Source organism: Zonotrichia leucophrys, chromosome 11 (assembly GCF_028769735.1).
Source record: "Zonotrichia leucophrys gambelii isolate GWCS_2022_RI chromosome 11, RI_Zleu_2.0, whole genome shotgun sequence".
Lineage (NCBI taxonomy): Eukaryota > Metazoa > Chordata > Aves > Passeriformes > Passerellidae > Zonotrichia > Zonotrichia leucophrys.
This window is the reverse complement of record NC_088181.1, coordinates 3,237,981-3,251,369: the sequence shown is the minus strand read 5'-3', so window position 1 is coordinate 3,251,369 and position 13,389 is coordinate 3,237,981.

Sequence of the window (13,389 nt, the reverse complement as noted above, 5' to 3'; positions counted from 1 at the left end):
AGAGGATTCAAGGAGCTCATGCAGAGAAATCCATAAAAAAATTAATCTCGGCACCAGGCCTGGAGTTGCATGAAGTATAATTGAAAAATTTCTCAGTTTTACTCCATTTTTATCAGCAAGTTCCCCACTAATGCTACATTTCAGGAAGGCACATAAATGCACATTTTGATACAGATAAATTCAAAATAATGTGAAAAATTATTTGAAGTTATTGAAATTATTGAAAATCACAGAGGGTATTTGAGGCTGGAGGGAATTTCTGCTCAAGAGCAGGTTCCTCAGGAGCAATTTAGGTGCTGATTTTATTTAATTTTTTTTTCCTGAATTGTGACTTCAGTTTTTCTATTGTATTTCTGAGGTTAATGGGACACCAGGGAAATTGTGGTTTGCTCCTTTCATTTTGAGTGGCCAGGTCTGTGTCTAATGCAGTTTCAGCTCTGGTGATTTTCAGGATTTCTGCCTTATTTTGAGATGACAGCAGCCCTGATACTGCAATAATATTGGGGAATGAATCACCATGAAAAGAGTCACCATGAAAAACCAGCATATTCCTGACTTCTGGACATTCTGAGTCCATCAAAGAAAGCTTCAATTCAAATTTCAGTTAATTCTGTCCCCCTAGGAATAGTGGCCAGTGCTGATGTTTCTATGGAATGGAGCTAAGAACCTGCAGGGATGATGATGCTGTGACCATGCAGGGGTCAGCACAGAGAGGAGCCCCTCAGCTGTGCTCAAATGCTGGAACAAAGCTGTGAAATCCCCTTTTTTTGGAGATTTTCAAAGCTTGGCTGGATGATGAAATTCCTTCTCCTGGAAGGTGTCCCTGCCCATGGAAGGAGGTTGGATCTGGGTGATCTCCTTCCAGCCCAAAGCATTCTGTGATTCCATGGATTTAGAAGATTCCAAGAATGTAGAAGTCCTTTTTCAGTCAGAGCTGGTCCCACCAGAGCCTCATTAGAGCCCACACTGACCCTGCACTTCCAGCTGGGGCTTGGAGGATCCTGTCAGCCTCGTGGTCTCACACCTCCTCATCACTCTAAGATTGCCTAAAACCTGTTTTTTTTTTTCCCCAGGATTCCTTTTCTTTTTGGAAGGATCTGCTGGCATTATCTCCTCAGAGAGAAGGCAGGCAGGCTGGCAGCTGGACAGGGTGGAAGGAGCAGAGCACAAACTCCAGATGATTGTCTGGGCTGGCTCAAAGTGCCATCAGGTGTGAGGCTTGGATGGAGCTTTGTGGAGTTTGACTCCGTGCCCAGACAGAGCTGGAGCTCCATCCCTCAAAGGCTCCGTGTCTGGCCAGACAGGGCCATTGTGTCGGGTCCTGGAAGGGGAAAATCCTGAGATTTCTGTCAGAGCCACAGGAGTTTGGCTTCACAGCACACTTCACTTCTTCCTGGTGATAAACAGCTCCAGCTCCTGTGCTTGCAGAGCTGTTAGTGCCTGTAGGAGTTCAGATTTACCCGAGGTGATTTTTGCCTTTTGGCCTGGGTGCAGCAGCCCCTGGGCTGCAAAGCTTCGCTCCGTGAGTGTCACAGACACATTTTATGAAAAATCCTTTCCTTAGGATGTTTTTCTCCTGAGAAGCTGGGCAGGGAAGAGGTGAGAATCTGACTCCATGTTTCAGAAGGCTGATTTATTATATTATGATATAGATTATATTATGATATGTATTATATTATGATATGTATTATATTATGATATGTATTATATTATGATAGATATATATTATTATTGATATGATATGATATTATATTTATATACTAAAACTATACTGAAAGAATAGGAGAAAGGATTTCATCAGAAGGCGAGAAAGGAAAAGCAAGAGAATGGAATGATAATAAAATCTTGTGACTCTCAGACAGCCCAAGCCAGCTGGGCTGTGATTGGCCATTAATTAGAAACAACCACATGCGACCAATCCCAGATGCACCTGTTGCATTCCACAGCAGCAGAAAATCAATGTTTACATTTTGTTCCTGAGGCCTCCCAGCTTCTGAGGAGGAAAAATCCTAAGGAAAGGATTTCTGTGACAGTGGGCAGTCCTGAACTCACAAAATCCAGGTTTGCAGGGAAACTGAGGCACTGGGCTTGGTCAGTGGTGGCAAAGGGCTGAGCCCAAACTCTTCTCCAGCTGAGCACATCCACAAGGTTTGCATGCAGAGGTTCCTAGAGATCAGACGGAGAGTAAATCTGTGTAAAATCACCCAGCAGGCTCTGCTGGGTCAGAGTTTCCACCCTGAACCACTGTCTGAGCATTCAGCTCTCATAAATCTCAGCTCCGTCCCAGCTGACACAGGCTGGCTGCTCATTCCAGCAGATTGCTAGAGAAAAGCTTGCTGGAAAATAAAAATTAAAATAAATAAAAGAAGAAATAGGCAAAGGGACAAAAAGAAAAAAAAAAAAAGGGAAAAAAAGCAGAAGAATGCAGCCAAGACCTCAGTGATAAAATGGAGCAGAGGAGACTTGGAATTTGGTGCAGAACATGGTGTGCTGGAATGAGGAGCAGCTCCTCAGAGATCAGCTTGTGTTGCCCTGATGGTCCAAATGTCCAAGCAGTGTGTCAGTGAGGGGCAGAAATCCACCCTGGGATGGGATGGGATGTGCAGGGACAGTGCTGGGGTCTGGAAAAGGAGACCCACACACCTTGTATTCACATATTTGGTGACTTTTGCTTTTCCTCTGCCTTCCTTCTGTGTTTCCTGCCCCCAAATAAATGCCCTGCATTTTCTTGACAGTTTTCACCCCCATTTGAACAGCCAATATTTTTAAAATACCCTAAAGAGGACAAGTAAATTCTCTTTGGTAACACTGTTTCTTAGCCTAGTTTAAAATTCAATGGAACTGTTTAGAAAGAAAAAAGAAAACCACAACCACAGTATAATTTTAATTATAATTTCATCAGAAATTCATTGTAAAAGTACAAAACCATCTAAACTGAAGTGCAGATTTAGCCAGGCCTGTCAATTTTTCCCCTTTTCCCCTTGTCCTTTTCCTCCACATTTCACCCTCACTTTATCCTGGGATTTTTCCTGGGCCTTGCAAGCAGAATTGTTGTCACTCTGGGTGATGCTGCCAGCTTCTTTTAGAGTCACCTTTTTTACCAAGCAAGGGATCACAGACCTGTTTGTCTCTTCTCTACCCAGGTTTCTCCAGCACTGTGGGAAGCAGTCCCTGGGAAATTCCTTTTCTTTCTCCCAGCCAGAGCAGGATGAAGGCTGGGAAGTCTTTGTCTCCATCTCCAATTTGTCTCCAGTTCCAGACTGGGAAGCCATCAGTGCAGCTGAGCAAGGGATGAAGGTAAAATCAGCTGTGACGGTGTTCACAGGGGTCTCAGGTTGAGGGAAGAGATGAGGATCTGACTCCATGTTTCAGAAGGCTAGATTTATTATTTTATGATATATATTATATTAAAACTATACTAAGAGAATAGAAGAAAGGATTTCATCAGAAGGCTGGCTAAGAGTAGAAAAAGAAAGAATGATAACAAAGGCTCTGTCTTGGACTCTCTGTCTGAGCCAGCTGGGCTGTGATTTGCCATTAATTAGAAACAACCACATAAGACCAATCCCAGATGCACCTGTTGCATTCCACAGCAGCAGATAATCAATGTTTACATTTTGTTCCTGAGGCCTCCCAGCTTCTCAGGAGGAAAAATCCTAAGGAAAGGAATTTTTCATAAAAGATGTCTGCGACAATCAGCCTCTGTAACATGGAGTCAGATCCCCGTCTCCTCCCTCATCCTCAGACCCTTGTAGCCACCACCAGAGCAGCCTGCTGCAAATCTGGGCCACAGCAGCTCTTGCTGGCCACGAAATCTGAGCCTCACAAAGCCCTGACATTGATTTTGAGGACTGTGGTTGGTGTCCGGCCAAGGAGAATTTTTTTTCCTTGCTCAAACTTTTCCACTACAGCTGGCAGAGCTGCAGCAGTGGGGGATTGCACAATGCAGGGTCCCAGGGCTCCAAAAAACAGGGGAAAGCACAGAGCATCCCAGACTGCAATAAGGATTAGGATGAAACAGTTCAATAATATAAATATATGGCATGAATTACTCAATGTGTAAGGACTGTGGTTCAGTACTTCATCTTCAAGAATTAACAGGAAAAACAAGAAGCTGCAGGAGATATCAGGGAAAATGTGAGCTTGGTTTGCTTTAGAGAGTGCTCTTATTTTGTGTTCCTTCAGTGCATCCCAGACTGCAATAAGGATTGAGATGAACTTCAATAATATAAATATATGGCATGAATTGTCCCCTTTGTAAGGACTGTGGTTCAGTACTTTATCTTAAAGAATTTTCAGAAAAACCAAGAAGCTGCAGGAGATACCAGGGAAAAGATGAGCTTGGTTTGTTTTAGAGAGTGCTCTTATTTTTTGTTTCTCCTGTGGGCAGGAGAATCTTCCCCCCATTGCCCTCTGCAGCCTTTTCCTGATGAATGATCAGAGATTAAGGGACCTCCTGTAGATTGGTGCTGGGCAATTTGTGGGCTGGTTTGTTGAGCAGGGAAATTTAGGTGAGATAAACCTCTGGCCCCTTGGAAGGATAATTTGGAAGGATCATGATCCCCACTCCCTTGGCACAACAGTGAAACCAAAAGAACAATTTCTGTTAGACTTTAGAGAGTAATTTAATGCTTTAATTTTGATCATGCATGCCCATACCCACCAGACACAGCAGAAATCAGGTATTCACCCAAATCTTCATCTCTCCCCTTTGTCCTCCCCATCTGGTTTTCATCTGGCCACAGAGAGACAATAATAATCTTTGGGGAGATGAAGAAACAGAAACCAACACCAAGAAGATAATTACAGTGGGGTTATGGGGGTCAGAGGAACATCTTAAAGTAATGAGGAGAACAGGGAGCTGCTTTATTTGAGCCAACAGAACCTTCTGCAGGAGAGGACAAATCCTCTGTTTCATTTTTGAGCTTTATTTGCCCCCAAAGTTTAAACCAGTGCTGCTTCTGCTGTAGCTCACTTGCTGTGGCAGGTTTGGTATTGACTTTCAGATTACAGAGTTTTCATTGCTGAATTTACAGAAAATAGTGTGGGGATTTTACTGCTGAGAGCTGGTGCAGGGAGGGGGAAATAAGAAAAAGGAGTTCTGTGCAAAAGCTTGCAGGATTATACAGCTGAAGAGCTGCATTTGATTTAAAGTCCAGACATGCAACGCTCTCCCCAAGCTACCTACCATAAATTTTCAGCTGATCTTATAGTTTTGATGATATACTTTTTATGATGCATTTCATGCCTCATTTCCAGGCAGATTTACAGCCCTTACACAATGCTGGGTGAGTGACTCCACATGCTTCATGTCAACAAGTTCTTTGCCTTTTTATTTTTTTTAATCCCCCTGAAACTCCTGCTGGTTAAAATTAAGTCATATTGCAGTCAGAGTGCATTTACTTTGTCATTTTTGACCTGCTTTTGGTCATCATTTGGTGGAAATGGCTCCAAGAGCTTTGGCTTTATAGATTGATGGCAATAAACAAGGGCTGGCATCTGTAGAAATTAAAAAATTGAAACTGTGTCTTTCATATATTTATATAGGTACATATATTATAGGTAAAATTTATATTTATATTTAATATAAATTTATTTACATATTTCATTATATATTTACATATACTTACATCTATTATATATATAAACATATATTTATATTGTATTATATTTATATAAATTTATCTATATCTATATTTATAGGTAAAATTTATATTTAAATTTAATATAAATTTATTTACATATTTTATTAGATATTTTATATAAAAATATATATTTATATTATAGTTTTATATTTATATTTATATTTACATATGTATATGTGTATATATGTTGTTGGTTTTGTTTGTTTGGATTTTTGGTTTGTTTTCTTTTGTTTGTTTGTGTTTTTGTTTTGTTTTTTGTTTTGACCACCTGAGTTTTGACATAATTAAAGGGCAAGATGAAGCTTTTCCTACACCTACATGGTGCCTTTTCCAAAATAATCTGACCCTCAGAAACACAGGAAGATCAATGTCACCTTTTACAGCCTTACAGATGTGAAAATATCTACGAATGCAGAGTAGCCAACAATAACTTAGCACAAATCCTGAGATGTTGGAAAGAAAAATACCCTTCCACTGGGCTTGGAATGAATGCTGTGGTTTGGAGAGGAGCGTGGATTTTGCCCAAATTTTGCCATGGATTTTGTCCTGGCTGATGATTTGCCTCTGATGGGTCCCATCACCACCCTTGTGCCACCCCGAAGCCTTGCACCTGTCAAAGCCACCAACAAGAGGCAAAACACCTTGTTTACATTAATATTTTTTATATTTATTTCCAAAACCCTCAAGAGCTGAAAGGTTTGACTGAGGCTGCTAGGACAGGGTTTTGCCTTGGCTTTTTCCCTGGGCATGGGGCAGCAGGAATCTGCAGGAGCAGGAGGAATCTGCCCAGGATGTCACATCTCAGCATGGTGGAACCACAAGGCTGTTGTACCTGACTCACACAGGATGTGGCTTTTTTTGCCAGCTTGCCCTGAAACGTGGAAATTCAGGCCATTATTCCCTGAAGGGGAATGAGATGTGTGGGGTGTTGCAAGGCTGAGAGCTGTGCCCACGGCAGCAGGAAGGGAGAGGCTGAATCACAGAGGGAAGGGATGATGCTGGCATCATCCAGGCAGGGTGTCCCACAGCCTGGTGGCACAGTGACCCATCTCCTGTCCCTCAGGCAAGGGCAGGCACAGCACCCTGATGAGATAATGAATCCCTGATGGGTGCAGCAGCCCTGCAGATGGTGGTGGTTGGAGGGCGCTGCCTGGATTCCATCCAGATTTTGCCTCATCAGCGAGGCAGGAGGCATTCCAGGCATGGAAAAACACCTGGTTTGTCCTGGGAGCTGTTCTTGTGTTCCAAACTCAGAGGCAGCAGCAGAGGGACACTGGAGATGGGCTGGTAGATGCACCCAGTGCCCAACACACCTGGAGCCAGCATCCCTGGGATGCTCCCACAGGGCAGGGCCAGGAGCAGCTGCTGCTTCAGGAGCAGAGATTTATGTGTTTGTCAGGAGTAAAGCCTGTTCTGAGGCCTCAGGTTTTGGCTTTTCCATTTTTCAGATTCTGTGCTGCTTTAGTGTGTGGGTCTGGGTTCACATCAGGGATGCTGAGCTCTGTGCACAGAGCAGGGAGACAAAACAATTCCTGCTCCAGCTGGGCACCAAGGACAAATGATCCCAATCTCAGCCCAGGAGCACAAACACCGTGGGCTGGAGAGAGAAAAACAAGCAGGGTGGGACTGCCTGGGCTAAAGCTGGAATGGGACAATGAACTGCAAGGTGCAAATGGAGCAGAACTGATCCCAGGGAGAGACCCCGGGAGCGCTCGTGCATTTTGGGGCCATTTTGGTTCATCCTGGGTTCATTTTGGGACCATTTTGGTTCACCTTGGGTGCAGCCCTGGCTGGGCTCTTGTGCTGCCCAAGGTGGATCCATTGAGGAGATCCTTTTAATAAATCCCTATTTATTCTTTAGCTCTGTTCTATCTGAGCCTTCCCCAGGCATCATTTCCAGCAGCTCCTGTTGGCTCTGGGGGTTGCAGGGATGTGGCTGCTGTGCCTCAGCTGCTTTTCCAGTCCCACACGTTTGGCTCTGGGGATCAAGGGCTCCACAGCACTGGGAAGAGGCCCCTGCTCAAGGACAGAACATCTTGTTAAAATATTTTCTCTCTGTAAAAATGACAGTGACTTCTTTCAGGCTGAAGAAAAGCTAAGAACAAATTCCTCATGTGCAGCATATTTCTCTTTACGACCTGGAAAGCAGTTTATGGATTTTCTTTAGGCAGAACTGATTTATCTCACACCTCCCTCCACTCCCAGAAGAATTCTGTCTTCTCTTTTTTATTTCTTTAAGCCTGGCCTTTCCACATTGCTCCTTCAGCAGCTCAAACACTGCCTGGGCACCCTCTCCCTGCTTTGCACCCAGTCACAGAAATTAGGAGCAGTTTTGTTGTCTCCTCTGGTCCTGGTGTAGCTTTGATGATGGGGTTTAAGCAGCAAAGAAAAGCCCACCTAGATACCCCCAAACTGGATTTTAGACTTTTTTTCTCCATGTCACAAAGAACCAAGTGCTTGATGAGTCCCTTCCTGCTTTTTGTTTTCCTGAGGGATGTTGCATCTCTCCATGTGTGAGTTTAGCCCGTTGTGGAGCTGCTGGAAAAGTTGCTGTGGGGACAGCTCACATATTAAAATTCAAAAACAGAAGAATTCAGACAATTTCTATACTCCAAAGATAAAAAAGCTGGGGGAAAACCCCTAGACTGTGGATCACAAATATCGCTGAGCTTTCTCCTTTTGGTGTCACCTGCTGTCCCAGCAATGGCTTTGGACCCCAGCACCTCTGCTCTCCTTTGTCCTTTCTCCTCTCCTCAAGTGGGATTTGCCAAAACCTTTTCCACAAAAGATTGTCTAAAGCTGGAAAAGTCCTTTTGACACAGCTTGAAAACAAAAGTTTCTTTGTTTTAATTTCTGTTCTCCAGCAAAGGTCCAACGTCCTTTTCCACAGCAGGAAGAAATATTTTCAGTTCATTTCCCTGACAGCTGTTCTACCTTGAATATTCTCCTTTCCTTCAAATCCTCTCTTAATACCATTAACAAATCTTCCCAGTCCTGTTCTCCCCAGGAAGTGTTTGTATTTGTTTGTACATTGTTCATTTTCTTGTCTTTTTTCCCCTCATCTAGTTCAAGCTGTAAATTCTTTAGGGTGAAAGAAAAGAGCTCTATTTTGAATTTCTCTTTGAAATAATTGAGTTTATCTATTTTATCTGGGTTAGATCACCAAGAAAAAGGGCAGCATTGTCTGCTCCATGCAAGTCCACATTTAGAGTAACTTTGTGTTTGAATATTTTGCATTTTAAAGCAGAGGTTGGTTTAAGGACTGGATTATCTCTGCCACTCAGCTGCCCATCACTCCAGATGTTTTCTTGGCATTATTCCTTTGCAGCAAACAGTGCTCTCAATGCCCAAATGTGCTGAGACTCCTGTGGTTTGTCCCTCATCCAAGAAGCCTTTCCAAGGCACCTGAGTGAGCTGAAAATGCAGATTTGATGTTGATTTGGCAGCAGGCTGCCCTGGGCAGGGATGAGATCTCCATAACAGGCTCACCTCTTTTCCTGCTGGTCTCCCTGCGTCTGTCACAGCTTGTTACCCAAAAGTGATGCTCCAGAGAGCTGTTATGGCTGCAGCCTCTGAGACGGGCAGAGAAAATGGTCCAAATGTGTCTGCAAAATGTGTGTGAGTGGAAGCCAGCCAAGAGTTATGGAAACAGGCAGGTATTTATAAAATAATCATCCCTGCAGTGTCTCCTTCCCTGCAGAGATGGGGTTTGGCCATGGCACTGGTGGCTCTGTGCTTGTTTATCAGGGTCCAGGAGCTCACATCATCCTAAACTTTGGAATTTGTGAAAATCTTTGCACTTTCACTGTTTTCTGTTAGCTACATAATACAGAAGTCAAGCAGAAATGAAAGCAAGGTGGTGTTGGTATCTAGTTCAGCTCAGATAAATTTATTTCCTTCCAATGGTGTTCCAGGAAAAGTGGCAGCAATGACAGATATAAAGATAATTTTTGCCTATAATTATGTGATGACAATCCTCTTCCTTTCCTGACATATCACTAATATTTCAAGCCTGCTTTTCCACGCAGCTCTAGCAAGGTTTGATTATTTCCAACTGGAGGAATAAATAAAATAACAGAGAGCTGCTGCACTCGGTAGTGCCTCATGGCTGGTGGTCTGGCAGATGATCCATAGGAACACTTAGAGGAAAATCATCTTGGAGAGCTTTAAAAGCCTTTCTTAGAAATGGATATATGTGTGATTCCATTCTCTCCTCTGCCCCAGCCATGACAAATAAACGCCACCAGTGGCAGGAAGAGCAGTCCTGGTGAAGGGCAGCAGAAACTAACTCAAAAAAGGGATTACAGCTGAAATCTGGATTTAAAACTCTGCCTGCCCAGCCCAGGGAACAGGGCAAATGTTCTCATGGTGAGGGATGGCACAGAAAAAGAAAACCCAAAGTGTTTCCTGCCCTCATGCCAAGATGTTCTTTCTCTCCTGGGGAAAGGTTGACCCTTTTTCCTTGGGGGATGATGTGCAACCCCATAAAGAAGCAACAGACCCTGATCCCTCAGCCACGTCAGAGCAGACAAAGCCTTTGCTTTGTCTGTGCAGGTTTTGTCCAGCAGCAGGGGAATTAACGAGCACTATAATTAATTTCATGTTTGAATTTTTCAAATCCGCCAACCAAGACTGTAAGTAATAAGTGCATGAGTAACTGCAGAAGAAAAGAGATACATTGTGGTGTCTGCTGCAAGCTGTATTTTTCTGGAAACAATGACTAATCCTGCTTTTCCAGCAGAGGATTTGATGTACATCCAGGCTGAGTGCATGAATCAGTGCTGACAACCAACAAACTGCAGCTCTCCTTGCTCCTCTGCTGTTGCTGCAGGACAGGAAGGGTGTGATTTGCTTCCTCTTGTATTCGCTGAATTTCTGCTGCTGCTGGGGAAGGGGACAGCAGAGGGCTTGGCAGGGTGGTGTCCTTGTGTCACCACCCAAAGGTGTGGCAGATGTCACCTGAACTCAGTCTGACGTGCTGGGGTGGGGCTGTGATGCATCCTGGCACCAAACCCAGGATGAGCACTGTGTTGGGGAGGATTTTGTTCTTTTCACTGTTTTGGGGAGGATTTTGTTCTTTTCACCATGTTGGGGAGGTTTTTGTTCTTTTCACCAGCAGGACAGGACTGCTGGGAGAAGTTCCTTGAGATTTTATTGCAGAATCAGCCTCAATGTGTGGCTGAGACAATGGGAAGATGGCAACAGCTCACTACAGCCAGCAATGATTGTTCTAGTTGTTCTACCAGAATTGTTCCAGCTGGTTACTGGGATTGCTTAACTGGTTACCAGGATTGTTCTAGCTGGTTACTGGGATTGTTCTAGTTGGTTACTAGAGTTGTTCTAGCTGGTTACAAGGATTGTTCTAGGTAATTACTGGATTGTTCTAGCTGTTCCTGGATTGTTCTAGCTGTTCTACCAGAATTGTTCTAGCTGGTTACTGGGATTGTTCTAGCTGGTTACTGGGATTGTTCTAGCTGGTCACTGGGATTGTTCTAACTTGTCATTGGAATTGTTCCAGCTGGTTACCGGGATTGTTCTCGCTGTTCTACCAGAATTGTTCTAGCTGGTTACTGGGATTGTTCTAGCTGGTTACTGGGATTATTCTTGCTGGTTACTGGGATTATTCTTGCTGGTTACTGGGATTGTTCTAGCTGGTTAGTAGAAGCACATGTGCACCTGCTTCACACAATGCTTGCTTGTCTTCTTTCTATTAACAATACACAATACTTCATTATTAAGTTTAAAACCTTCTACTATCTTGCCAAGCATATTTTTCTGCAGTTTTAAGGCCTATCTCAGCCAAGCCTAAAACTCAAGCTATTGTTTCCTTGCTTGCTGTACTAATGAAACTTTTTCTACTTTCAAATTTTGCAGCTAGCTCTAATTTCTCTGCTCTTTCTGTTTCTAAAATCTACTTTTCCATAAAAGTCATAAAAATGTTATCTTTACTATTTTCTACAAGCACTGCCCCCATGATGTGCTGCTAGTGCTGATCACAGGAATTATGGAATTGCAATTCCAGGGAAACCATCACCCTTTGTGCCTGTAATCAGTGGATTTCAAAGGAAAGTTTAGGCTGTAGTAACAAGCCTGAAGGGTTGTTCATGCAACAGCAATCCCATCTTCTAAACAACCCCAGGAGCAGCTGTGTTTAATAGAATTAACCTTGCTCCAACAGCCTCCCCAGCTGGAAGAGCCTGAGATTACCCAGAAAAACAGAAATGAGCAGGAAAGAGGTGGATCAGATCCCATATCTGCATTTTCAGCAACACATTCCCACAGGGAGCAAATGGGGGAGACTGGAGCTGCAGGAGGGTGGGCACAACCAGGAAAGACACTTGCCTAAAAACCCAGAGATTTTCACCATTATCAATGTCAGTTCATGTCCCTTTATGTTTTCCTTAATTCTATTTTTTCAGTGTGGTGCTAAAATTCTATCAAGGACTTTATTTTCCAGTGGTTTGTCAGTATAAAAAGTGCCATTCCCACCCAGCCTGTTGTTCCCAGTGTAAATATGTTTTTAGGCACGGAGCAACATGATCCTACAGATTTGCAGAGGAGCTGCAAACCCTCCTGGCACTGCCTGAGGCAGCAAAAAGGCTCTGTTTCCATCCCCCCTATTTATGGAAAACCAAAGGCCATTTATCTCCTTGATTCCCCTGAGATTTCTCTATAGCTTAGTCAATAACCATGAATTACTGCTTGGCTGAGTTATTTTAGGGAAAATAGGGTAGGATGGGAAGAGGATGTGCCTCAGCAAACAAGCAGTGTCTCTAGGCTGGCTTCCCAATGGGGCCATGGTGAGGCCCTCTCCCCTTCCCTAGGAACGAATATTTCACTGCAAAAATCAGACTTTCATTTAAAACTTTGATTAGAAGTGAGTTTGGAGTTTGCTCTGTGGCTCCTGAAGGGATTCCATCCCCACAGCCCTAAACCTGCTGGTCCTGGGAAGAGCTGGGTTGATGCCACAGGGAATTTCAGCCAGAGGTGGAGGAATTACACATGGGGATGAGGACAGGGAGAAGATGCACAGACCTCCCAACCATGGTGGCTGCTCAGTGTCCCTCAGTCCTACCAGGGACAGGCATAATTTATTTTCTCCCCATAGACATTCTGTCATTGGATTGTTTTTATTGGGCAATTCCAGCCATAAAGAAAACAAACAAACAAAAACCCTCAACAAACAAACAAAAAACAAACAAACAAAAAAACCAAAGACCCAAAAAACCCCCAAAACCCAAAAAAAACCCCCCCAAAACAAGGCAAAATAAAACAAAGAAAAAAAATAGGGAATATTTAAATATATTTAAATCTTCCTGATTGGACCAAGAGAAATTCCTGATGGTTTCCCTGGTTTGCTGGTGGTTTAACTTCAGCTGTGTGCTGGCAGAGCACTGGGGGATGCATCTGTGGCACTGAGACCTTTTGGGGTGTCCCTCCAGGTGCTCCAGGATCCTCCAGGGAACACCTCGTGGTTTTATCCCTCAGCTGCTGCTGCTGTCACCAGATTTTCCCCTCACCAGTGGCACTTTGGCATCCCCAGAGCTGTTATTGGATTGATGTTTGCTCTGCAATTAACACCCTCCCGTTTATTTCTGCCCTCACCTCGGTTTGGAGGGGGCTTTGTGTTTCTGAAGTGCTTTGGCAAAAAGTGGAGTTATTTCTGGTCTTGTTTAAAAAAGAAACACCCTGAAAGGAAGATTATTTATTTATTTTATTTCTAGGAGGAGATGCCGAGGGACGT